Source organism: Centruroides sculpturatus, unplaced genomic scaffold (assembly GCF_000671375.1).
Source record: "Centruroides sculpturatus isolate CEXI.00-Female unplaced genomic scaffold, Cexi_2.0 scaffold420, whole genome shotgun sequence".
Classification (NCBI taxonomy): Eukaryota; Metazoa; Arthropoda; class Arachnida; order Scorpiones; family Buthidae; genus Centruroides; species Centruroides sculpturatus.
Genome location: NW_019384618.1, coordinates 409,502 through 436,340, shown reverse-complemented (window position 1 = coordinate 436,340; position 26,839 = coordinate 409,502). Strand labels below are relative to the sequence as shown.

Sequence of the window (26,839 nt, the reverse complement as noted above, 5' to 3'; positions counted from 1 at the left end):
AAAATAAATCATAAGAAAAATAATCGGTTCTGAATTACATAAAAGTTCTAGATTTAAATTGTAAACAAAGCAACAGAAATGTCGATTAATTTGTTTAGGGAACAATTTAACTATTAACTCATTCTATAAGATAAATAAAAATTTGAAATCTCACGTATTTTATGAATAAATCATAAAGGATTATATAGTTCTAAGAATAAAATTTGAGTAGCTTCTACCTTTTCAAATTGTCAATTAATCGAACCGAAAAAAATGTTTTTAAGTTTTAATCTAAAAATATTTATTTTTATATTTACACGAGAATTATAGAAATTCTAATCTTAAGAAAAAATTAAGGGCTAAAATAAATTACTGTAGTCTAATAACTAGTTCTAAAGTCTTTTCAAGCACTTAATATATGACACTCTTAATAGCTTTATTCATATAATTTATCTATCACTATTGATAAGTTATTTTAAAAAAATAAGCAAATTACATTATTTTACATAATGTTAATTAAGAAATTTCTATAGAAGAAGCATTGTTTGCAGTTTTGACAAATTAAAATTTCAAAAATTAACTATTTGTTAAAAACCTATTGAAACTAGTTTCTTTATTTATGTCACCTCCATATAATGATTTAAATGTATTTTCCATTAAACAGAGTACCTAATCTTTTCTTCTGTTCCTAAATAATCTTGGAAAACAATAGACCTATTTAATTTCGAAATCTTCATTTAATTTTTTTTATTTTTATTTTCTGAAATGACTTATTTTTCAAATTCATTAAACTCGCTTTAAATAATAAATATTAAGTCTATGTTTTCAATAATCATAGTTTCTTATAATAGTTAATACATATAATATTATTAATTTGCAATGAGTTTTACAAAAGGTCACAGAAAGATTAAAACTTTTACGTTAAGATGAGTGTTAATTATCCTATACATAAAATATTTTCCTTGACTTTCAAGTTTACCAATTAATTCAAATGATCTGATCTAAGTAAGTAAAATATGGGCAAATGTTAAACTTCTTCTATTTAATTGCATCATGGTTTATCTATCTAAATTATTTCGGAAATGATAATTAAAAAAAGAACAAAAATAGTTTCTTCTTTTAACTAGTTTAAGATTAATTAAATTATTAACTACTCGATTATGAAACAAAACTAAACATGTTGTCTTCACAGAATAGAAGATCAAGAAAAAAATTATAAGAGAGACACTGTAAGAAAAATAATTGTATTTCTACTTGAAATCCTTCTAAATATGTTCATACGTTTTATATGAACAAATTACCAATTTTAAAAACTATTAAAAGATAAAATTTATAAAGTTAGGATATATAAAAGCATTTGTATGTTAAAGATTTGGTATATATTCTCCAAAAAACGACAGAAGGGGTACTTGCCCCGGTGCTCCTACCGTATCTTTAATAAGTTTTTATAATAGACTTAAAAATTCTTTTTAAATTTATCAGAAAAAATTTATATCATTGCTTCTCTACTTAATTATTTTCTCATTATTCAAGAATTATTCTTAGAAAAATAATTATTAAAATGTGTAAATAAAAGAACTTTTCAGTGATTTTATATTTCGAAAATTTATGCTATTATCAAGTTAGATTTTTTATTAATAAATTCTGTATTTTAAAGACACATTCGTTTACATAAGTATAAAGAATTTGTTACAATTTTTAAAATAAAATTTATTTGAATTTTTTGAAAAGGTAATGTTAAGATGATCCTTTTTGTTTTAATTCGTTATAAATTATCTTACGAGAATATTAAGATTTAAAATCTTTAAGTTGCTAATTATAAAGTAATTTAACTAGAAGATGGCCGCCATCTCTTGACCGCCTACTATAGTCAAATTACTTTATAATTAATTATTAAAACTAGCCTTAACATAGTCCGATAATCTGGTAGTTCGTTTGGATACTATTTGAAACGATGTATTAACTTTTGTTAATATTCTTTTTGTATATACTAAATGAAATGAATGACTAACAAATAAATTTAAATAAATGATGCAACATGCATATTATATCAGCTTTATCTGATGTAATGTTTATTTTATATATATCTATGAAGTAGAATATCTACGTAGACTAGAACATCAAAGTTAAAATATACTGGATAATTGTTATATTCAATTAAAATTGTGAATAAAATTAAATTTCGAAATTTAATTGCATTGTTACATTCTGATAAATATTACCAACTGACAGTTATAGGCCCACAAACTTTAATTGTATCTAATGTTAAATACACATTCATGCTATTCATCTTAAAATATAAAAGTTATTTGACTAAAAGTTAGTTAATGAACAAATTTATAGTTTAATAAATTTTGTAGTTAAGAAAATATTATTATTGGCTAAACTATAGTAAAGATAAGTAATAAGATGATGCATATATTTAATTTAAAAGAGTAAAATGCTCAGAAATGCTGAGATAAAGTTCAACTTCATTTCTTTTTCTGAATATAAAATTCTAGAATATTTTATTCAGTTTCCTCTGATGGAATGTTTTATAAACCAACATGGAGAGATCTAACAAAATAAATAAATAAAATATTTTAAAGTACGTAATGTTTAAAATGATTTACGTTTGAAGCATTGTTAAAAAATAACAAATTTATTTTTCACTTATTGAAGAGAAATAATGGTTTGTTTGCAGAGATTTTCGCGTAATATTGTAAAAAATAAAACAAAGTTGTATTATATATTAAAAGATGTTAGAATTTTTCAGTTTAATTCGTTAAGCTAGTCTTTGAATTGTCTATTGAGACTATCGAATATGTTGTGATATAATAGAAATAAATCATCTATAATTTTGCGTTTAAATTAAGAATCGTAAACTTCTAAGTATTTCATATTAAAGAAAGAAGTCAAATTATTTAACTTGATTTATCCTACTTTTTTTTTAAAATAAATCTAAAAGTCATCTATATTTTTTAAATTACCATATATCATACATAAAAAATAAGCATATTTTTTCACGAACTCTGATAATTATATTACGTATACATATTTTTTTCTTTCTGTAAAAATATTTATATTTCTGTTTTTATTGATTAATTAGGTTATCAAGAATTAATTTTTTTAATAAAATTTTTTTCTCTCATTTTAAATTTATTTATCCTTCTGGCAATAGAGCATGTGCAATTATCTTTTTAAAAAAAGGTGTATCTGATTCATTTAAATTTATTCAATAATATTTTAATTTACAATAAAGAGCATTAATCATTGTGATTCTACCATGCATTATATATATATAGGCCTATATATATATGAGAAGAATATCGTGTTGAATTAGGTTTCTTCTAATGGTTCCTCTATCATAATATATGATAATTAATGATACTAATTTGTAATAATGATTATCGATATTCTGGGTTCATTATTCTTATCGCTTCGATAAATCATTTAAACCCGGATCCTTGTTTTTATCTATCATATTAACGAAAACCATATAATTTTTCGATGGATAAGCGTAAAAATATAGCTATTACTTTTCATATATTTAGCATTTCAAATTTTTAATTTTTTAAAAAGTTTAGTAATTGAAATCAGTTTTAGTATACATTTTATAATCAAACATTTATACATCTATTTATAATAAACATTTGATCATAAAATGCTATGATCATTAAATAATGTTTCCTATTTTTTCAAATTTGTTTTAAATAAGTTCTGGAAAATTTTACAATAGAATACTATTAAAATTCGAACTTAATATTACTTTAAAAATGTAACAATATGATTTCTGGCATTCCATATATAGACGTTACATCTATTATTTTTCAATTAACTAAAGATTAATCAGTTAACTAATATCTAGATTCTAACAATAAAATCCATCTAGCCATTTATAAATAGGCTAAAAATTCTTATGTAATAACTGCAAAAGTTAGATCATAAACCTACATTTTAAGTTCATGTAATACTTTTTCATGATATAGATCTTCTGTAAATTAATTGATTTTTAAACCAAATTCTATCTTATATTACAAACATCCGAACCAACTGTTATAAATGTGAAAAATCATTCGTGAAGATCATCTGATAAGAAAAATAGATAGAATTTATACGAAGTATTTAAAATTTGATAGGATCGTTCCTGTAATTAAAATTAAGTATTTGAAGGATGAAAGTGAATACGATCCTTCAATCTTAACACTTTTTATTTCTAGACACGTTTGACCTCTTCTTCTTTTATTGTCAATGAGATTAAAGAATGTTCTACTTTATAAATTTAGTCCAAGCCTAAGGCGGGAAATAAGGATAATCCTCTATCTTTGTCAGATCCCTTTTCCAATACCAATTAATTGGTGAACGATTTTCATTACTAAAAGCTGACAGCACATCTATCTTGTCTATCATCTCTTGTGTGATGTTCTTCGCCGATAGCATTAACTTTTCTCACCTTTTACGCGTATAACAATCTGTGTATAACTAGCGATAATTTTCATGGGGGGAGAACTAAATTGAAACGAGAAGGGAACGAACTCGACTATTTACAGTTAAATGTATCTTCATCAATGTCTCTTTTTTTAAATTAATGAACAAATGTTGATGAATAATATTAAATAAATAAATTAGCAGAAAGTATTAGAATGAAAAATTGCATTCGACTAAAGTTCTATTAGGTTTATCAATTTTCTATTATCTAAGTTCAGGTAAAACATATAGCGATATACATATATCTTAGATGATTGAGTAGTCTATATCAGACCGGAACAAATCTTTCAGCTGCTAGACCGCATGCCATTCTGAAATGTGAACCTGGCTATTTGAAAATTAAAAAAAATTGCTAGTCGTATGTAAATTAAAAAAAAAATAATAAAAAATAAAAGAGAGAAGGAAAAGATGCTTCATCTTCGAAAGATAAGACAATGGGTCATAACCTTCACAAGGAAAGGAAAATTGATTAAAAAAAAAATTGTTAACTTAGTCTATTTACTATATAGATACATATATGATAAAGTTTATATTATTTATGTTTCATTATTTGTGATGATGTTAAGAGTATTATATAAAATTTTAATAAATAAAGTATTAATCCAATGTATAACTTTTGTTCATTTGATAATTAAATTATCTTATACAGTACTTGTAATTTTTTTATAAACTATACTTTGAAAACTAATTTCTCCGCGTAATCATAATACAGATATAAAATGAATATTTAGCAACGAAAAAAATAGAAACGAACACAAAGAATTTTAACAACGCATTTTATAAACCGTATTATTCGATAACAACATTACGTATCTTTAAAAGTAACAAAAAATAACCAAATAATGGAATAATTTTGTACAGTTGTATTATTTTTTTGGAATTTAAATTCCTGTTTCCTATTTAAAAGTTGAGACATTAGCTAATTATTATTTTCTAACTTTAGGAAACTGAACATTTTATCAATAGAATATTCTTAAAGAAATAACCAAATGATTTTCATTCTTTTAGTGAACCAGTAATATATATTATATATAATTTTTGAATAGTGATTTTTTTCGAACTCTTTGTTAATGCTTATTATATAAATAATAAAAATTCATATTAAAAAGCTTATTAAGTTAAAAAATACAAGGATAACTAAGAAAAAAAAAAGTCTTTCGACAGACGTAAGAAACCCGCAGGATACAATTTGTTAGCAGACCTACAAGTGTACGTATCCATCGGCACAATGATTTGTGATTCAATATTTTTTATCACTTGTAAACATTCTTTAAGCATTTCTAATTAGTTAAAAAATTTCCATCATTCTTTTTTGAAGAAGTTTAATCGCAAGTACTTTTATCTATTTAATATTTCAAACTTTTGATTACCAAAAGTTCTAATTTGTAGATTATCTGGTCGGTACGATAAGAAAAGTTTGATTGATCTGATTTAAGATTGAAAATATCTATTTAGCACACTACAAAATATAGGGCTTCAAAGATACTATCGTTCACATTAGAATAAATTAACGCAATTAGATAAGCAATACACTATACATACATTCATTTTTGAACCCTTAGGAAGTGTCGGCTTATGATGAAGTATAAAACTGATTTAAATAAAATTAAGAATTACAAAAAATGTTGTTTTTTTATCATATAATGTGTGGAACTATAAAAAAAATTAAACTAAACTAAATTGCCTACTTTTCACAGAATTTTGCTAACTAGAATTACATTATTCACATTTTATATCGTGTTGTAGATGAAAGAGATTGTTGTCGAAGGATGATTTAAAATTCAGCAGCGGCTACACTTCTTTAGATAACAACTTTTTTAAGTTTTATCAAGATACACCCGAATGCCTTCAAAGATTATAGTGCACATCACACTCGAAAGCTCATTTGCAAATAAACATATTTACTGTCATGTATATAGCAAAACTTTCTTAAAATGTAATTGGTGAACCTTCAAGCATTCTTCGAATAATTATGTTTTTCATAACATTTTTGACCGAATACAACTGGAAAATCTTTTGCTTGCAAAAGTATTGAAATTCGGTGATAAATAGTAAAAAAAAAATGTACACATTTTTTTACTATTTATCATCGAATTATTAGCAGTTTGCACTCTGCACTCGAAGTAATTTTACGAAGTTTTTTGAATTTTAGTTCTGTTTAAGTAAATTTTGATTTCATATTTAAAACATTTAAAATGTTAAATCATAAACACTTCCAAATTGGATTTATACAAAGGATTTTATAAATAAAATTTCGAACCCTATCAAAAATTTGAAATAGATAATTAAAATTTCTTTCACCAGGTGGCATAGTTAACGAATTTTGAAATAAAAGTGGACCCAATTTTTCAGCCAGCGGGAAGACATATTTAGGTGAAATCAGAAACCAGGGATGTCTGTCTCTCTTTAGAAGATGTCAAGTCGTGAGTGTATAGAGAGAAACTACTGGGAGTGGGAATACAGTCGTCGCCTCTCTCCCCTCTTCTCTGAGCTCCGGGTTCCACCCGCATGTCATTTCTCTCATTAATTATCGGTCGTATACACTTTATATTCACCGAAAGTATTTATTATCTGGGAGAGAGTTAATTTATTACCAATTATAAACTGTCACTTTCAGTTTTTAGAGACAGATAGTCTCAGTTTTCTTGCCTAGAATCACAACATGCAATTAAACATCAAAGAGAGAAGTTTTGATATTTGGTGAATCAATAATTGCTCATATTTCATACCTAGATGATATATAGAATTTATTTTATTCTTCAGTTTTATTCATACCGAGAAGTAATCTAATCGTACCGGCACGTATATTGACCATATTTTATCTATAGAAATAATCTAAATTAGAATGCTGCCGAACTCCATTATCAATATAATAAAGAAATTATTATCGGATATCGATCTTCAGATTTGTTTCTTTTGACAAATAAACGTTATAAAATATTAAAAATCTTACTTTTATTGTACTGTACAGTGTAGATGAATATGGAATAAGTTAAAAATATACATAATCTGCACTCACATCCTTATTAGTAATTAAAACCATAAACAGTTTTTTCTCTTTTACGTATTTTATAACTTGTTTGTTACTTTTTAAAATAATCATCAATAATTTAGAATTTTTTATTGTTGCTAACTCAAAGAATTATCAGAAATTATTAGCAACTATTTTTAAATTAGGCTATTTCTTTTATAATAAGTCTTCTATTTTTCTATTTTAATTCCCACACATTTATGAAGACACATGATCATATTTAGAAGTGGTCGCTGTTGAAACGATATAGCAAATGAATGTATCAAATATCACTAACATTTACTTTTGATACTGTAGAAATGGATCAATTGTATTTATAGTGTGAAGTTAAAACTGCATTATTCTTTCAAGAAAAAATAAAATGTAAATTGAACATAAATGTGATAATCGATTTATCCCATAGGCTATTTGCATATAAATATGTATGAAATTATAGCGTGAGAATTGCTCATATTAGACTATTATGGCAATGGTAAATTTATATCTTATTTTAACGAAGGAAATTCCGTAAGAGAACAAAGACCTATACATCATTTATTCTTGGCCTGCAGTAAAATAACGTGTTTGACATATTTTGTTTTTGCCATTTTTCTTTGTAGAGAAAATGACATCAAAAAATCTCAGTAAATGATATGACATTGTAACATTGATAATAAATATAATTTTATAACAAATAATAATTTTTGTTTGTTATTTACTGTAAATTCTAATTTAATTTCCAAATAAAAAATTAAACAACGTTATTTTGCTCCATTTTCTTCTATAAAGATAACCCATATTAACGATTAGAGGGATTACTTTCTGTTAGCAAAACTGTAATGTAATTTCCAACAGAAATTTATAAATTATTGTAATAAACATAGCTTTATGTATTATATAATTTTGGCTTATGTCCATTGTTAAAAAGTTAATAATAGTAATTATGCTAACAAAAATAGAAGATTAAATTAGACAATATCTTTCATTGTAAGAGTTTTATTAGATTATATTTATTTAGAAAATTATATCTTATATTTTGATACATACTTTTACAAAATCTGACTAAATTTAATTTTAAAAACAATGAATGGGAGCCGAGACATTGTTGTTTCTAGAAAAAAATGATTAATGACGAATTAATTGAACCTGAGTCACGTTTGTTTGCATTAACTACACTTAGCAAGGTAAACCAACTTTTTAACATTTTAAATTGAACATAAGTATAAATATATTATATCTTTATGCTACTTTAAATTAAGTTATTAAATTTATAAATTTTTTAAAAATATTATTTAATATATTCTAATAAATAAAGATATATTCTTAACCAATAAAGAAATTTATTAATAGCGCCATTAAATGAAAATTTAATATTTTAAAGACGAATTAATTATAATATTTTTTTTTACACGATTAAACTTTAAATCGTATCTAAAATAATTTTTTTCACTACAAAATTTTATGATAAATGACATCTTAAAATATTGGTTACTAAAGTGTTTGCGTTGTAAATAATTTTATTAATATATAGATATTAATAAAGTGCAATTTAATTTCACATTAATGTAAATAAATTTTAAAAAATAAAAATAACGCCTTTATAGAATAAGGTTAGAGATAACTGAACCACAAAAAACAAAATTATCGGAGTAATTTAATCGTTGGAAATGATCTAATTATACAAATAATTACTATTTATTGAACCTTTATCAGTTTATTTTTAAACTATCATTTTATCGATCAGGTATTGAAATACAATTGAATGGTATCTTAGAACAGAATACCTAACTGTCGTAACGGTTTGAATGTAAAAGTCCTCTCATGCATAATTGATATAAGGAACCAGTCAGATACAATAATTGAAAGTAGAAACAACATGCAGGCGCATGGGCGTGACGAAGAATTAACCAAAACTTCCAATACGTATGGAGCAACAGATAGTGAAAATTGTTAAAGTATAATTTAGAGAGAAAGCTAAACAAACTCAATGACATTATCGACTCATCTATAAATATTAACTCCCACGAAAGGCACTAAGAAGAAGGAAAGGATTTTAGCCCTAAAGCAGTATACTGCACATTGTTATACGACACCAATCGCAGAAAAGCGTTATCGTGTCCCCAGATAAACTGACGCTCCCATATATGAGTGGAGGAGGTTTGCCTATCTTATCAACTTTAGATATTCCCTAGGCAATTATAAAGTTTACTCTGGGTGACTTAAAAGTTCATTAAACTTTCTTCAATCGTTGTACAAAAATTATGCTGCAGTAAGATCATAATATAAATCGAAATATTAAGAACAATGAATAATTCAAATATCTTGATCGCTGCAAATTATTAAAGTAGGAAATCATCCTACGATATGTAATTTGAAGCCATTTATTATTTTTTATTTGCTTATTTTCTTTGCTCTCAAAGATTTAAGTTAGGCTAATTATAACGAGTTGAAATAATAGGTCGATTGTTACAGAATTGTAATTATGATCCAATGGTTACAATTTTGTCTAGAATTCTCCAACTAAATCAGATATTTGGTTGAAGCGAAACTAATATTCTGTAATTTTTCTTTAGCGTTTAGAATACTTAAGTATGATAGGATAATCTAATTATTAGCAACACTGATCATATATAATAGTAATTAACATAATCGCTATCAGTAAATTATAGAACAATTCATTTAATAATAATTAAAGAAAAAAGCAAACTTGGTTTTAATTAAACGAGGTGGCAAACTCCTTTTAGATCTATAATGAAGTTTCTGTTAATAATGAGGAACATAAATAATGGCTCTACACAAAAAAGTCCAAGTGACTAATTGGAAAAAAAATCAGAAATATTAAATATTTATTAAAAACTTAAAAAATATAATAAATGTCTTTCAAGAGCGATTTTATCGCATAAAATTAATTTTTTTTCGTGAAGACATTTATAAAATAATAATCCAATTTTTGCCTTATGACGATTAAAAAAATAAATTAACCGTTTAGATAATTTATTTTTTATTAATAGTTTTTGATAATAAAAAAATTTAAGAAATTATTTTTACATTTATTAAAATAAAATTTCGATAAAATATATACATAAATTATACAGCTTATATAAACTAATAGAGATTTAGGCCTTTAGGTCTGCGTAGGTTTAGTTTATTATATACATGTTATTTAGATGTAGACTTAATTATATATTTCTATAACATTATATACGATGAGATAATTTTATTGGATAAACGATTATTAGGCTAAATAGAAAAGAAATAAAATAAACATGAAAGTAGTAAGTAGATTAGCATGAGTATCTGCACTAGACCTACATTTAATAAGAGTTATATTGTCATATTTAAATAATTGTTACAAAAAAAATTAGGTCGAAACATTTATTTCAAAAAGAAAATTGTCATAAAATTATGATTGATAAAATTTATTTGAGTTTAAAAAATGAAACCAGATTGATCTATAGACGAAAAGAGTCTTACGAAAGAAATAAGTAAAAGGTTATTGTTATAAAAGTATTTATTTTAATCATGGTCACCTAAAATTAGGTATTCTACTATTAAAATTTTATTTTTTAGTTTAGTTTGCTCTAAATAATTTGAAGATAATAACCATAAAATAACGAAAAAACAACCTGGCTTTACTCCAAAATGAAACAATTAAAATGTGGAGATTGAATCATCAAAATAAAAAATTCGATATTAAAGTAAGTTTATAGCTTGGGTGGTCCGATTCATTGTGTTACATGCTTATGTATTGTAGTAAGTTAAATTCTGGGTTTCACTTTAATTGAATGACCTCAGGTATAGTTTAGGGTAATTATTCGTCCTTCATTTAAAGGAAGAATAACATCCTGCTAATAACAGTTCCTTAATAAGAAAAATAAAAAGAATATTAATAGACCATCAAAACAAGATTAACTTGTTTGCTAAAATTATAAACTGCTATAATTTTATATTAACAAACTATTTTTATGGCTTTTGCAAATAACTATAAAGAACTTTAACGCATTCGAAAATTAAATGCGGAACCTCTGTCATTTTTCAAACTTACAACGTCAAAAAATTATCTTTAAATCTACTTTAATATAGGCCTACGCCGTAATTTTACTGCCTAAAGATTGAACTATTTAATCATTTTTAAATCTAGTTTTTGTGATATAATTGTAGATGTTTCAGTAACGAAAAAACGAAAGTAGCTCAAAAGTCATAAAACTATCCAGTTGGCATTGTGCGGACTCCTGTGAAAGACAATAGTTGTGTCATGAAAAACTCTTGAATTCGTGACTTCGGCCACCAGGCACAGACAATGTCCTACATTTCTTTCGAATATACTTCCTTACGCTAATTCTTTTCTTTATACATTACAGTCTTGAAAATTCTCTCATCATTTGCTTACGTTTAAAAACCATTGCTCTCATATCTACTCAAGGACGTGAGCTATCACTCACTACCTCATTATTAACGCTGTCAACATCAAGGACTTCATCGAATCTCTTTATTGGTTGCAGCAAATTCATATCATTGAATTCTGTCCAATTGCAGCAGTTTGTATATTGTATACAATGATAGAAAAGTAACAACTTTAAAGGAAAGTCTTTTAATTTAATTATTCTCGAAATATGCTTATTAAACGAGTAACATTTTTTAATTATTATAAAACACTAATTAAGAAACTTTTTATATAAAATGGTTTGATTTTATTTTTAAAAATCTATCACTTATATTTATTTAATTATAAAACGCAATTGTAAAAAATTGTTGAAATATTTATTTAAAAAAAACAGAGGTGAAGCGTAATCTCTTTCAATCTCAGGTAGGAAGAGTGAGGTCAAAGGGAAAAGACCTTATGGTCATATGCAATCAGCATCTCAAATTGCATTAATAAAATATAAGTTATCAGAAATAAGATATACAGGTTTAGAACTATCATGTTTTTCCACTTGTGACTGAGATCGTAAAAGGTTTATATTTCAATGATGGTGAATACGCTATTAATATTTCACACAAAGAAATTATTTTAATTAATATAGCAATTATAAATGCTCTATTTCATTCATCATTTTCATTTTTAAAATATTAAAATTTTATATATCATTTTGTTAAAAATAAAGAACATTAATATATAAAAAAGTTAAACGACGAAAATGCACTTTGTAGAGATAAGGGATTTTTTTTATACTTTTGTTAAGGAAATAAAACTGATTTCGCTGCATCACTAAAACAATCTTCATTTAAAAAACCGATATTAATTAAATTTAATTTTTATAAATAAATACTTAATTAAATATTTTTGTAATTTATCTGTAATCTTGGTTAAAAAGTAAACAAATCTTAAAAATATCAAATAATTTACTTCATATGTAAATTTTATAATGTATCAAAACACAATCTTAATTAATATAATTTTTTCAGTAAACTTTACTTACATGTCTCTACAGGGCCGTGGAGAGCTTATGTGGGATCCGGGAATAGAGTTGGTTCTTAGCAGGCCCCTTTTGCCATTTATTTTTTGAACAAATGAAATAAGTAGAATGTTTATTAATAAAAAGCAGTCTTAAAGATTTTTTATTAATAAAAATAATATTAATTTATAAGATAGGAACCANTAACTATAAAGAACTTTAACGCATTCGAAAATTAAATGCGGAACCTCTGTCATTTTTCAAACTTACAACGTCAAAAAATTATCTTTAAATCTACTTTAATATAGGCCTACGCCGTAATTTTACTGCCTAAAGATTGAACTATTTAATCATTTTTAAATCTAGTTTTTGTGATATAATTGTAGATGTTTCAGTAACGAAAAAACGAAAGTAGCTCAAAAGTCATAAAACTATCCAGTTGGCATTGTGCGGACTCCTGTGAAAGACAATAGTTGTGTCATGAAAAACTCTTGAATTCGTGACTTCGGCCACCAGGCACAGACAATGTCCTACATTTCTTTCGAATATACTTCCTTACGCTAATTCTTTTCTTTATACATTACAGTCTTGAAAATTCTCTCATCATTTGCTTACGTTTAAAAACCATTGCTCTCATATCTACTCAAGGACGTGAGCTATCACTCACTACCTCATTATTAACGCTGTCAACATCAAGGACTTCATCGAATCTCTTTATTGGTTGCAGCAAATTCATATCATTGAATTCTGTCCAATTGCAGCAGTTTGTATATTGTATACAATGATAGAAAAGTAACAACTTTAAAGGAAAGTCTTTTAATTTAATTATTCTCGAAATATGCTTATTAAACGAGTAACATTTTTTAATTATTATAAAACACTAATTAAGAAACTTTTTATATAAAATGGTTTGATTTTATTTTTAAAAATCTATCACTTATATTTATTTAATTATAAAACGCAATTGTAAAAAATTGTTGAAATATTTATTTAAAAAAAACAGAGGTGAAGCGTAATCTCTTTCAATCTCAGGTAGGAAGAGTGAGGTCAAAGGGAAAAGACCTTATGGTCATATGCAATCAGCATCTCAAATTGCATTAATAAAATATAAGTTATCAGAAATAAGATATACAGGTTTAGAACTATCATGTTTTTCCACTTGTGACTGAGATCGTAAAAGGTTTATATTTCAATGATGGTGAATACGCTATTAATATTTCACACAAAGAAATTATTTTAATTAATATAGCAATTATAAATGCTCTATTTCATTCATCATTTTCATTTTTAAAATATTAAAATTTTATATATCATTTTGTTAAAAATAAAGAACATTAATATATAAAAAAGTTAAACGACGAAAATGCACTTTGTAGAGATAAGGGATTTTTTTTATACTTTTGTTAAGGAAATAAAACTGATTTCGCTGCATCACTAAAACAATCTTCATTTAAAAAACCGATATTAATTAAATTTAATTTTTATAAATAAATACTTAATTAAATATTTTTGTAATTTATCTGTAATCTTGGTTAAAAAGTAAACAAATCTTAAAAATATCAAATAATTTACTTCATATGTAAATTTTATAATGTATCAAAACACAATCTTAATTAATATAATTTTTTCAGTAAACTTTACTTACATGTCTCTACAGGGCCGTGGAGAGCTTATGTGGGATCCGGGAATAGAGTTGGTTCTTAGCAGGCCCCTTTTGCCATTTATTTTTTGAACAAATGAAATAAGTAGAATGTTTATTAATAAAAAGCAGTCTTAAAGATTTTTTATTAATAAAAATAATATTAATTTATAAGATAGGAACCACTAGGGATTCCTAAGTTTTCTCCGGTCCCGGAGAAAAATTCCCAACTTTCCTCCCTTCTCTATGACCCTGTTTATAAAATAGGCTAACAAATACAGAAGATTATGTAAAAAATAACTTGACTTTATATTATATTTTATAAATTACATATTAGTAAAAATAATTCTAAATATCTTAAATATGAAGTCTATTCTACATTAAATATTTGACTATAAGATTCAAAAATATTGATAAAAATTCTAATTTGTAATGTTTGTCCACTGACAATATTTCAGCCAAATATTCTTTTATTATTATTTATCATTCTTTAGAGCTTTAGACATTTTTAAAATCTAAAACGTTAATAGCAATTAAATTATAATTATGGGCTGTTAGTAAGCTATAAATCTTAATGGTCTAATAATCTAAATAAATCTATATGTGAAATAAGATGCAAACTTTATGTATAAATTATTTATTAACAATTTAAGGACTTGATTAACAATTTAAATAATTACATTTTTGATTTTTCTGTAACTAGAAATTGAATGATTGAGCATGTATTAAGTTGATATATGCCCATCACCTTATATCCTATTTTATATAGTGTTATATTGAATAAAAAATAATAGTTAATAACAAAAATTTAGTATAAATTAAAATTACATTAAACATCTTTAAAAATTACAAAACTAAACAAACGTTTAATGAGTGCATGCTTATTTTAATTAGACTTATTAGATATTTTTCACCCTAATTTTTACAGGCTAAAAAACCTATTTTCAAATATTAAATTTTAAAGGAGGATTCGGTCGCGATTACAGTTTTCACTTCTACAGAAACTAGATTCAACTTTTACCTTCAAAGAAATGATTAAGTTCGTCTTCATTGTAAATTAGTACTTGAGTAGAATATAAGTTTTTGGAAAGTATTTTGAAGCAAGCATCCTTTTAAAAGATTTCTTTTATGATAACCTAATGGTTTTAAAATAATCGTGCTTAGTTTAATAGGATCTAATTCACTCTTAGTAAAATCTTGTTCTTGCAAAATTGAGATTAAGCATCTTTGTTGCTTACAAAACGCCAGTCACGAATTTCTAAGCTGTTTATTTTAACATTTATGACAAATATAATTGAAGCGTAAGTGAAGGTAAACTCCAGTCTCAATTTTATGACAAGCTATGGTGAAGCTCTGATGGGAACAAGGGCACTCCCTTCTCACTAGAAAGACGATGGTCTGTTCCGACTTTCTGACCTCCATAGTCCTATTTGTCCATTGAGTTGATGGAGATCTGGGTCACCCTGTTTCTGTAGGATAGAGAATAAACAAACATTACGAAACTCAGGTGTCGGGTTTAGCATTTCTTGTCAACCTTTATTTCCTGTGCACGTTTATCTCCATTGTGTGACTTTGGCCATGCATCGAAGAAAGGATTTAACCAAATTCTGATATATGGTATTCAGTAACAGCAGAATTCGTTCAAGGATAAACAAAAAAAGTTTGATTCGACAAAAGGAACTCTTTATACAATTGTGAGAAGATAGTGAGAGAGAAAGGAAAATACGTAAATGTCAAGGCGCCAGTTTTTTATTAATTTCATTTTACAAACATATACATTAAAAACAATAGACTTTACAAATTTCAAAACAAAAAAATTTCAATACACACCATGTATAATATTATTAACCTATTTTAGATTTAATTACTGATTAAATGTAGACTATTATAAAAACCCAAAAATCACACATCGACGTATTACTCTTACTTAAAAAACAAATGAGAAAAATTGCAAAACAAATAATAATTAAAGTATATTTCTCATAATAATTTTGTTTTTTTTTTTAATATTTTGCATAAATTATCATCATATATTTTGAAAAGTTTGAAAATATACGATCATTATTTATATAAATGTAAGTCTTGTGCAATAAACACTATAAAAAAGCAGAAAGAACAAGTCAATTTCTAATTTAATAACATTAGTTATTAGTTATAACTAATAATTACTACTAAATATTATAAAATGATTTATTATTAAATTAATTAACTAAATTAAATTAAAGTACAGTATAGCATGTTATTAAAGATTATATAAGATTTATTTTACTGAAATGTTCATTTCGTCGAAGTAAACGATGCAACTTAAAACTATAGCTATAAGTCCATCTAATCATTAATCTTTAAAATTGACTATTGACGGGTCATTTAGATACAATCTCAACAAAAAATAACCTTACTGTAGCATATTAATATTTATGGCTTTTATATTATTTTCGGTAATGTAAATGTAATAGGTCTAACTTACTAAAAGATCTACATCTTTTAGTAAGATCTCTGCTACTTTTCTTAGTCATTAAAGAACTATAAGTTACCTGACTTATAATTAGATACACGAGCTATTATGTCTTTCTTAAACTATTTTGTTAGAGTTTTACATATAAGATAATATTACTTCTTTAAACAGAAGAATATTGTATATGAAATTTGATATTTTAACATAATCATTGATAGGTTTTATTATTGTTGGTGCTGTTTGCTGTTGTCACTGTTAGAAACAGTCTAAAGGAAGTGGACATATATGTTTTATATGTATATATATATATTTTTTAAAAAAATAGTTATTGTATTTGTCTTAGTCTTGTGCTTCTGTAAGGTTATGGACTAAAATATTCTTAAACATTAAATTAAGATNTAAGTGTTATTTTCTAAACACATTTAAATAAGTAAATGGGCAAGTTAAATGCATTGAAAAATATAAATATATGGATTAATAATTTATGGATTAAAAATATAAATATATGGATTAAATAACAGTAAGAAAATTATATTTACTTCATAAATTAAATAAATAGCTTTAATGTTTTTACACTCTTTTCGTAAAATATTTAATATCAATAAGACAAAATTACATATTTCCTTAATTCATTTAAAATGCATGTAAAATAGTTTTAAGGTAACGAGATAATTACAATTTTAAGCACTTCAACATCTAATAAGGAAGTAGCATGAATTTTCTATTTAATAAAAATAGTCAGCTTTATTCTTAATATTTCATACTATGTCTTCAATTATTAAATGTTACTCTAAAAATAATAATTTAAATTATCTCTAAACAGTATTTTGTATTACTGCTTGAACTTTAACTCCATATATATTTTTTAAAAAAATAGTTATTGTATTTGTCTTAGTCTTGTGCTTCTGTAAGGTTATGGACTAAAATATTCTTAAACATTAAATTAAGATTGCATTTGAAAATTATTTTTAAAATGTGTAAATAGAAAATTAACTGTAAAATGTTTCAACAAATAATTCAAATTTTTAAACATTTGACTGTCCTTTATATTATGTAATGCTAATAACAGAATTATTCTTAAAATAATTAAAAAATACGAAAACTATCGAATTATTATCTACTTCGTATTCAGATTTTTTAAATTAAAAAATAAGTACAATATAAATCCTTCTAAACATAGACGTAATTATTAATTTGAAATTTTCAGAAACAACCATTATCAGCTCTTACATTAACACTATTCTTCTTTACTAATAATGTGAATAATTGGTTAAATATATATATTTTTAATTATTTCGATGGCTTTAGTTATTCTGTATTTTATCTTCACTTAACTAGTGTTTAACAAGTTTTAATTTGTATGTCACATGGAGTGTTTATTTATGTTTATTATTATTGAAGCTTAGTTTATAAGCACTTATTACATCCATAATTATGCAAATATTCTTGTTTTTTTCGTTTAATAAGATAAAAATAAACATTGCAGTCATTTTTAGTTTTTATATAAAATAGTAAAGCTTTTTAACATAAAAATTACCGAAAATATATTAACACATGAACTTGTTTTCCAAGTTTTAAATTAACTATCGTAAAAATGTAAGCATATCTGCATTAGTTTACTCATTAAAGCTATCAATTATTAAATTATATGTGAAATGAAGATAATTTAACGAGTAATTTCACTTTTTCTTATCTAATTAAGAATATGATTAAAATGATAAATTATTTCTGTACATTAATTGTAAAATCATTTTACCGATCTTATATTTATTAATGGAAATTTATAATCAAAAGCAATTCAATAAATCATTAATATATGTCGGTTAGGCCCTTTAGTCAGTTAATTTTGTTTTTTTTCGTCACGGATAATAAACTTAAAACACTACAATAACGGCACAGTTATTTGATAGAGCGGCACTCGATTCTTCCTTTCGTGACAAAATCGTAACACTCTTAACGAGCATATTAAGAAAGCGTTAATCCAACTGATATTAATTAAATTTAGGTGTTGTGAAGCCACAAGTGGATGAGGAAATAATTGAGGCGACATTGAGGGGGCAGAGAGGGTGCTGTCTCCGTGAAAGATATCTATGAGACATGTAGTCTTGGCCAACGTTTTGGAACCGGTTAGCCTGTGGAAGAAGTCGCATTGCTTGCAGGTGCGTTGTCTCGTTTCTCACCTACTCTCTGGACCATGAAGGTAAGCATTTTTCTGACCTTTGACAGCAGCCTTAATTGTTCTTTAATACATATTCCCCCATTAATGGCAAAATACCCAATAATTTTCTTGGTGGCAATTATTTATCAATTATTTTATTAAATATATTAATTTTTTTTAAATATAAAAATAAAACTTTTTATTCAATTTTAATTATGAATACAGAATTAAATATAAATACATTTTTTCATATTATAAAAAATAATAATCAAATAAATTTATAAATATGAAGATATTTTTAGATACACTTTCTAATTAGAATTTTTCAAGGACTTTAAAATCAATAAGAAGCTTAGCACCTTGCAAAGAGTTTTAATTAATTGTGTTTATTATATTTGTTACGGAATAAAGTTAAAATTTTTTAAAATATCGATGTAAAGCGTAAAAGTATTCACCCATTCATTTATATTTTATGATCGAATTCTTAAACGAAATTTATAAGAAACGAGTTACACTTAATTAACTTATATTTTCAACATGTTAAATATATGTATTAATTATCTGTAAACGATATTATAAAATGCCAATAAATTTTCATACTGGATGGAATGGAACAATTGATGTCTTCATTACTTACATTAAAAAGTAAATGTAGCAAACTACCTTCGTTTATACAGAAATAAAAGTTTGATAATAGTATATAGCAAAAACTTAAGATTTTTACATATTCTTATAATTAATTAACAAAAATATGTCAGTAGATTAATCATGGGAAGCAATTTCTCAACCTTAAAACTAATGTCATTCTGTAAGCTAGAGGGCAGTAGTTAACGGATATATTATATATTAATGATTATAGATGGCAGTACTTAACATTAATAATTTTACTATAGAGTGTGATGGTTAACACATATAAGAGAATTTTGTTAATTTACCAATGTGATTTATGGAAAAGGAATAATCTATTTTTAACGAAAAAAATTTAATTAAAAATTATATTTCTGAAAGTGTGAAATATAAAATTTAATTGATGTGGATAGTTTATTACGTGTCATAAAATCCACTTTTAACCATTAACATTCAAACTAATCAAATAAAAAAAATAAACTTTTCTGTGTTTTATAAAATAAATAAAACAATTTTTTTCTGTTATTTATGATTGTTTGAATAAATGACAGTTACAAATTATCATTTACAAATATATTTTCAATGATTTGTAAATTTTATAAGTTATGTACTGTATAGTACAGTACAGTATTTTTATGTTGTATTTTCAAATATATTCTGTTATAAATAATAAAATAATATGTAAGTAAATACGTTAATGTTCGTAAATTAAAATATTCGATTCGCTTTTTAAGACTATTTTTTATTTATAACATTATAAGAAACCTCGTTTAAACGATTTTGATTCGTGTAATCTTAATAATACTTAAAATTTTTTAAATGTTCCAACCATTATTATTCAGATCACATAGATATCATTTAATACAATCTCTAACCTAGCATAATAGATTATTTAATCTAAAAATGCTAGCTTCGCTAAATTATTAACAGGTTTTCATCAGTAATTTTGATATCGTTTATTATTAATTAATTCTTAGTTTATTCGATTAATAAAATTATTTGCGGTTGAAAGACTAAGTTAAAGGCATTTTAATTAGATTAATGTTTAATTAAATTTATATTTTCTCGAATTTCATAGTCACAATTTCAGTATATATTGAAATAGATATTAGTCATAGTCATGCTTATGATTTTCTTTCATGCGAATTCTTGTAGACTTAAATGGTTTTTTTTTTCCATTCTCGAAATCAGTTGACATTTTTACGGTAGCAGTAGCATGTATTTACTTAATTCTGTAATTCATGCGTTAAGCACTGAGCACAAGAACGTTTATTGTTCCCTTCTGTCTGGATTGCAATCCACGAAGATGTAAATTACAGAGGAGAATGAGTTAAACATCAGGTAAGGTGGTAAAAACTCATCTGCGTGGATTTCAGAAAAAAATTTTCCGTTAAAAATAAAAAGGAATCAATGTTAAATTACTACTTTGTGTACGGAAGGTACAATTTTTCGATGAAAAATGATCTTTTAGATGTTGTTTGATATTCCTTGAATCATATCTAAAATCTATAAGATAATCAAATAATAACGAATGAATATAAGATAGGCGCAATGAATCCTGCTATGTGTCTTATCTCTAAAGTTTCCTCAATAATTTTTTAAACAAATATTTTTTCAGTAACTTTTTCTTTATGAATGCTGGACTAAATGCATGCTAGCTATCATATATCATAAGTAGTTGATGGCTATTTTAAACTGTATGAACTTATCCATAGTACTTTTACAATAATAAACATATCCTCAGGGAATATGCTATTTTAACAAATTTAGACACTCACTTTAATGGTAAATTCATCCTTCGGAGATATTTGAGTTTATGATTTTTCTGACTAACTTACTGAATATCTACTTTTATATATACAAAGTAATTTATAGCCTATATATTTATAAGTAGAAACATAAAACTCTGATAAGGTTTAATCGTAAAATGACTCAAGGTTAAATATGTATATTAATATTTAAGTTATATATAAAATATATAAACTACTGATTAATTTACATGTTATTTGAATATTCAGATACTAATTATTTATATGCTTATAATGGCTTAGAGGCATAATTTATATATACTATACTTTTATAGTAATTGATAATTTTATAAATCTTTTATTTTAATTTTCTCTTACTTATCTTATCTTTCAATAGATAGCTCCAATAGATGGGAGGTAATTTGAAGTATTAAAAAAAAAAAGCTTAGATCCTTACTCACTGTAATACTATAGAAAAATATATCTTCAGAGCACTTATAGAAATTCAGAATATGAATACCAGAGGTAGATAAATTTTATTTGTCTCATCAGGAGTTTCTCAATAAAATTAAATTATGGTTATTAATATTCCATATTAAAAAGTGGATAAACTAATATTATCTTAAAATAAAGACAATGAATTTTGCAAAGATCTATTCTTATTTAATAAAATAAGCAAAGAAGTTTATGTAATTATGCTGAAAATAAATTTTAAAAATCTGCTAATAAATTTAGTATTAAAATTAATTATAGAGATTAAAAATGTCTAGATAATAAAATATTTTAAATACACTTTACAACTAACTTAATGACAAAAATCAACTTCAATTTAGCTTATAAAACCCTTTTAATGTTATTTTATCATATTTTTTATTCTTACATTAATTAATGAAAGTGTCGGAATTCGAACAGAATATATACTGTATATTAAAAAAAAAACAATTTTTTTTAATATTTTAAAATTATATAAACACTAAATTAACAAAATTTAATTGCATTTGATGATTAGCTCATAACGACTTTACTTCTTTTTTCTTAATATTTACCCAGAATTTGAGAATAATTTATTTCTGTAAAGTTAGATTTCTCATTTTGATTCATAAATTTCATTAATTTATTACACACTAAAACATAATTATAAATCATTAATTTTAGTTATGTAAACTAAGACCAATAAAAATTTAGCTGCAAGCTCATCTTGAAAAATTATGGCATCACTCTAAAACTGAAATGCAGGTGCAAACTCTTCTAAACTATAAATCATAAAGTGTGATCTGCTTCATTATTGCGCCTGTAACTACTGTGGCAGACTGCAGTATACTGTAATTTTAACTTTTAATAACATATGAAGTAACCCTACGAATACAGCAAGGAATGACAATAACTATTACTTTCTTGCTAGCAAAGATTTCAAAATTTTGAAGAGCCTATTAACCAGAAAACTAATGAGAAAAAGTTCAACTGTACTTAAAACACTGTCATTAATCTGCAACTCTGTCTAGTTTAATTGATACTCTCAAGTTGCTATTGTCATTATCATTGAAGAAGCTCAACCTAAATATGAAACTAATCTCAAACTGATTGAGGCTTACTGGGCGGCATTTTTGGGTCGAAACTATATACTGCAATCAATATGTAACAAGAAAAATCTGATAAGTATGCATATAAATGGGCAAGCAATTTGTTTTTATAGCTATCGATATATAATTTATCACTTAAAGTTATTCCAAAAAATAAACCTTCAGGATTTAAGTTCTCTTTATTATAAATTCCATCATGAAATATTTTTATGAATACATTTTAGCATATTTAAAATTGCAAACTTCATATTAATTTTTCATTTAAAGAAAAAAAAAACATTTTTTAAAAATTATCTTTGATTATTATAGTTTAAAATTGATTATTCACTTATCATACAAAAATCTATTTAAAAAAATATAAGATTAATCACGAAGTTAGCTTGTTTTTCTACGAAAATCTCTTAAATAATAAAATAAATGCACGAAAATAAAATTCAATGAACCCAGCTAACGTAGAATTTACAACGAGGCATCTGAATTTTAGATAAGTTATTTAAACTGGTAAGCTATTAAATCTCTTTCTTTTTTAACTCCATGTAAGATAAGTTAAATTTGCTAACAGAAATGTTTTAATCTATTTATTAAGACACTTTACATGTCTTGTATTATAAATAGAATAAATATTCATTTAAGGTAAACTTATTACATAAATAAAATAATTCATTGAATTTTCAAAATTATTATGTAATAAAAAGTTTAATATGTATTATAAATTGAGGAATTAGAAATAAAATTAGTATATAATATTTATTACTAATTTTACTTAGAATTCAAGTGTTTCCATCCAATAAAATATTTCTCTTATTAAGTTTTTTTAATAAAATATTGTTAATTAAATTTATAACAGCAATAAAAACAATATGTCTTCTTATTAAATTCAAATAAATATGAATAAATAATTTTTGAATTAATGAAACTTTTATTTTATTTTGTATTAACATTAATTCTAAATCTATACTTAAATATTTGTTTTAATATTAAATTAAACCAAATTTAAACCAAAAAATTGTTTAATAAGATGGTAAACTATTATTAATAATATATCTTTATCTTAATACATATTTTATACTATATCAAAGTATGTATTAATATACTTTATCATAAATATATTATAAGAAAATAATATTAAAAATGTTCAGTATTTGTTTCCAACATGTAGGCCTAATTTTTATTTTTATTGAAGAATGGTTATAATTTAACAAAATTGTATATATATATTTTTTTTAAAATTTAAATATAACAGGTTTAAATTACAACCAAAAATTATTATTTGTTTTATTTCAATGTACTGTATGTCAATGTATTGTAATTACACTTGTATGAGAGTAAATACAGATGTGTTTACATGTCATCACGCAATACGATGTAGCCAAGCGATACAATCTTTGTGCAAGATTATTTCCCAGAGTATAATGTATACTTACTTAATAGACTACAAAATATAATAATATAATAGATTAAAGTAGTTGAAAATATATTTCAATTTATTTTATCCGAAAAAAAAAAAATGCTAAGATTACTTTAATTTAAGTTAAATGATATTTGACATACAAAACTTCTGTTTAAAAAAAGAAAAGAACCGTATTAAAGAACGAATTGGTAAGGAGCTTAAACATGATATTTATGTTGTCTAACCAGTGACATTTTCATTACGTAATATTTCATTTTTTGTTGATATACCAGTATTTTACTTTGCTTTGTATGTGTTTTAATATTTTGATGAATATTCTTTACTACTTAATGAAAATTTAATTTAAGATAACAAGAAAAGTCATATATGTCTAATTATAAAATTTTAATAAAGTATGTTCTTATTAAAATAACCACTTTTATAATTTTTATATCAGATCTAAAAGTTTTATAAGATGTAACAGATTTTTATTTGTTATAAATTTAAGCTTGCAGGAGATGAATAATTAATCAACTTTTTAGAAGAGGATAACGAAAATAAGTAAAAATTATTTTGATATATAAGGAAGTTAATTTTATTGATGAGACAATAATGCTCTATCTTAACATTGAAAATTATGTTTGCTCTTATTTTTTAATTATCTAACATTAGTTTTATCTAATTATTAATAGTTTTTCTCTTGATTTTAACGTATTTTTAAGAATGCAATGATTAAAGTTTTTAACAACTGTAATATACTTTTAAATGATCCGATTTTTACATCACTTATAAATAAATATATTTAATAGTAATATAAATTTTAAAAAGTATTAATAAACTCTTTGATCAAATTGTTTATTTTTTTATTAAAATAAAAAATAAGTTCACATCATTAAGACGTAATGAAAAAGATTCGTTAATAATTTCATAATAAAGCAATCATTTTTTATATTGATAATAAATTATATTTGATTTATGAAGATAAACGATTTTATATAGTTTATTATTTTTATAAGGAAAACTTTTATTAAAATAATATGATATAAACAGTAAATTATATCATATTTTTTAATGTAATCAAACTTCAAATAACAGAGTTTAGTGCACTTATCTTAATTATTTTCATGAAATTTTAAACTTAAATCATGCATAATAACACATAATTTAGTCAGCTTATTTTGTTTTATTTTCACTTTCAAATCTTTTATTTATTTATGTAAATTATAATTCAAGTTTTGATTGTTTTTGTTATCGCGATAACTTACGACTATTTAAAATGTATAGCGTTTTTAAAACTTAATTTAAATGTATTCTACATTAACATAAAATTTTCTAAACTTTAGCCTTTGTGGAAGTTCATACAATTTTTCTCCAGTTTTATTCGGAAATTTCTAAAGAAAACTAATACGCCAGTTATTCTAACGTTTTCGTTAATATCGATCAATTTAATTATTAAAATATAAAACTATTTCAATGTGTATCTAAGTAAAATTTATTTATAATTAAAGAGAAATGCTAATATTATAGTTAAAAAATGTTTAATATTTCTTTAAAAATGTTATCTCAGAGCTATTAAGTCGAGCAATAGTTAAACCGATTCATTTATTCGCACTCTAGACAAACAAGGATGTCCAACAACAGGGAAAGGTTATAAGAGGAGGAGCTGGTGATAAATGGTTGGTGGAACCCCCCTCCCTATCGACCAACCATGTAATTGCTTGATATTATCTACCTAGCTTAGGTGTCGCGTGCTGAACAGGACAGTTCAAACACCTCATTTATAACCGACAAAATTACTGGTATAGATGTGATCTACTGTAATTTTCAGATTCCTAGAGCGACACGGCTGCAACTGATCATCATTAAACTGTACACGGAAAGAATATTCAAAAGGTTACCAATGTTAATAAAGATCTAAGCTTCAGCTGCTAATATTAAATAACGTTTAGTACTTTTTTGCATTTGCAAATTGCATTAATACTATACTACGGAATTACGATAAAAATAAATATATTCAAATCGTTTTAATTCATAAATAAGAGATGTTACTTTAACTAATCGTGCAAAAAATTTAAAAAATAAAAAAGTTCCAAACCATTTTTATTAGATCGAAAAAAGATAAAACTATATTTATGAACACGACTATACTTATAGGCATGAATTTATTGCACAGTCGAGTGCATCTTTAGGCGTAACACGTGCTACATCAGTTTTCTGATCTCAAAAACTCCGGAATTGAACGACAATGTAGACTAAATCTATAATGAGTTGATCTGCGAATGTAATCCATCAACAATGATATCGCTTTGATTAACACCGAAATAACCTGAAATTAACCGAACCAAAGTTGTTTATTTGCACATCTTCATCTGGTCTTGTCTATCTTAATA

General features: G+C 24.3%; 1 long non-coding RNA gene across 1 annotated transcript in view; it reads left to right on the top strand.

The window, feature by feature from the left end:
* LOC111625412 overlaps positions 1–26,839 on the top strand; it is a 120,868-nt gene that overhangs the window by 48,603 nt on the left and 45,426 nt on the right. Inside the window, exon 2 of the long non-coding RNA XR_002756723.1 lies at positions 18,952–19,146. This is a non-coding gene — a long non-coding RNA (uncharacterized LOC111625412). The remainder of the gene's footprint in view (positions 1–18,951; positions 19,147–26,839) is intronic.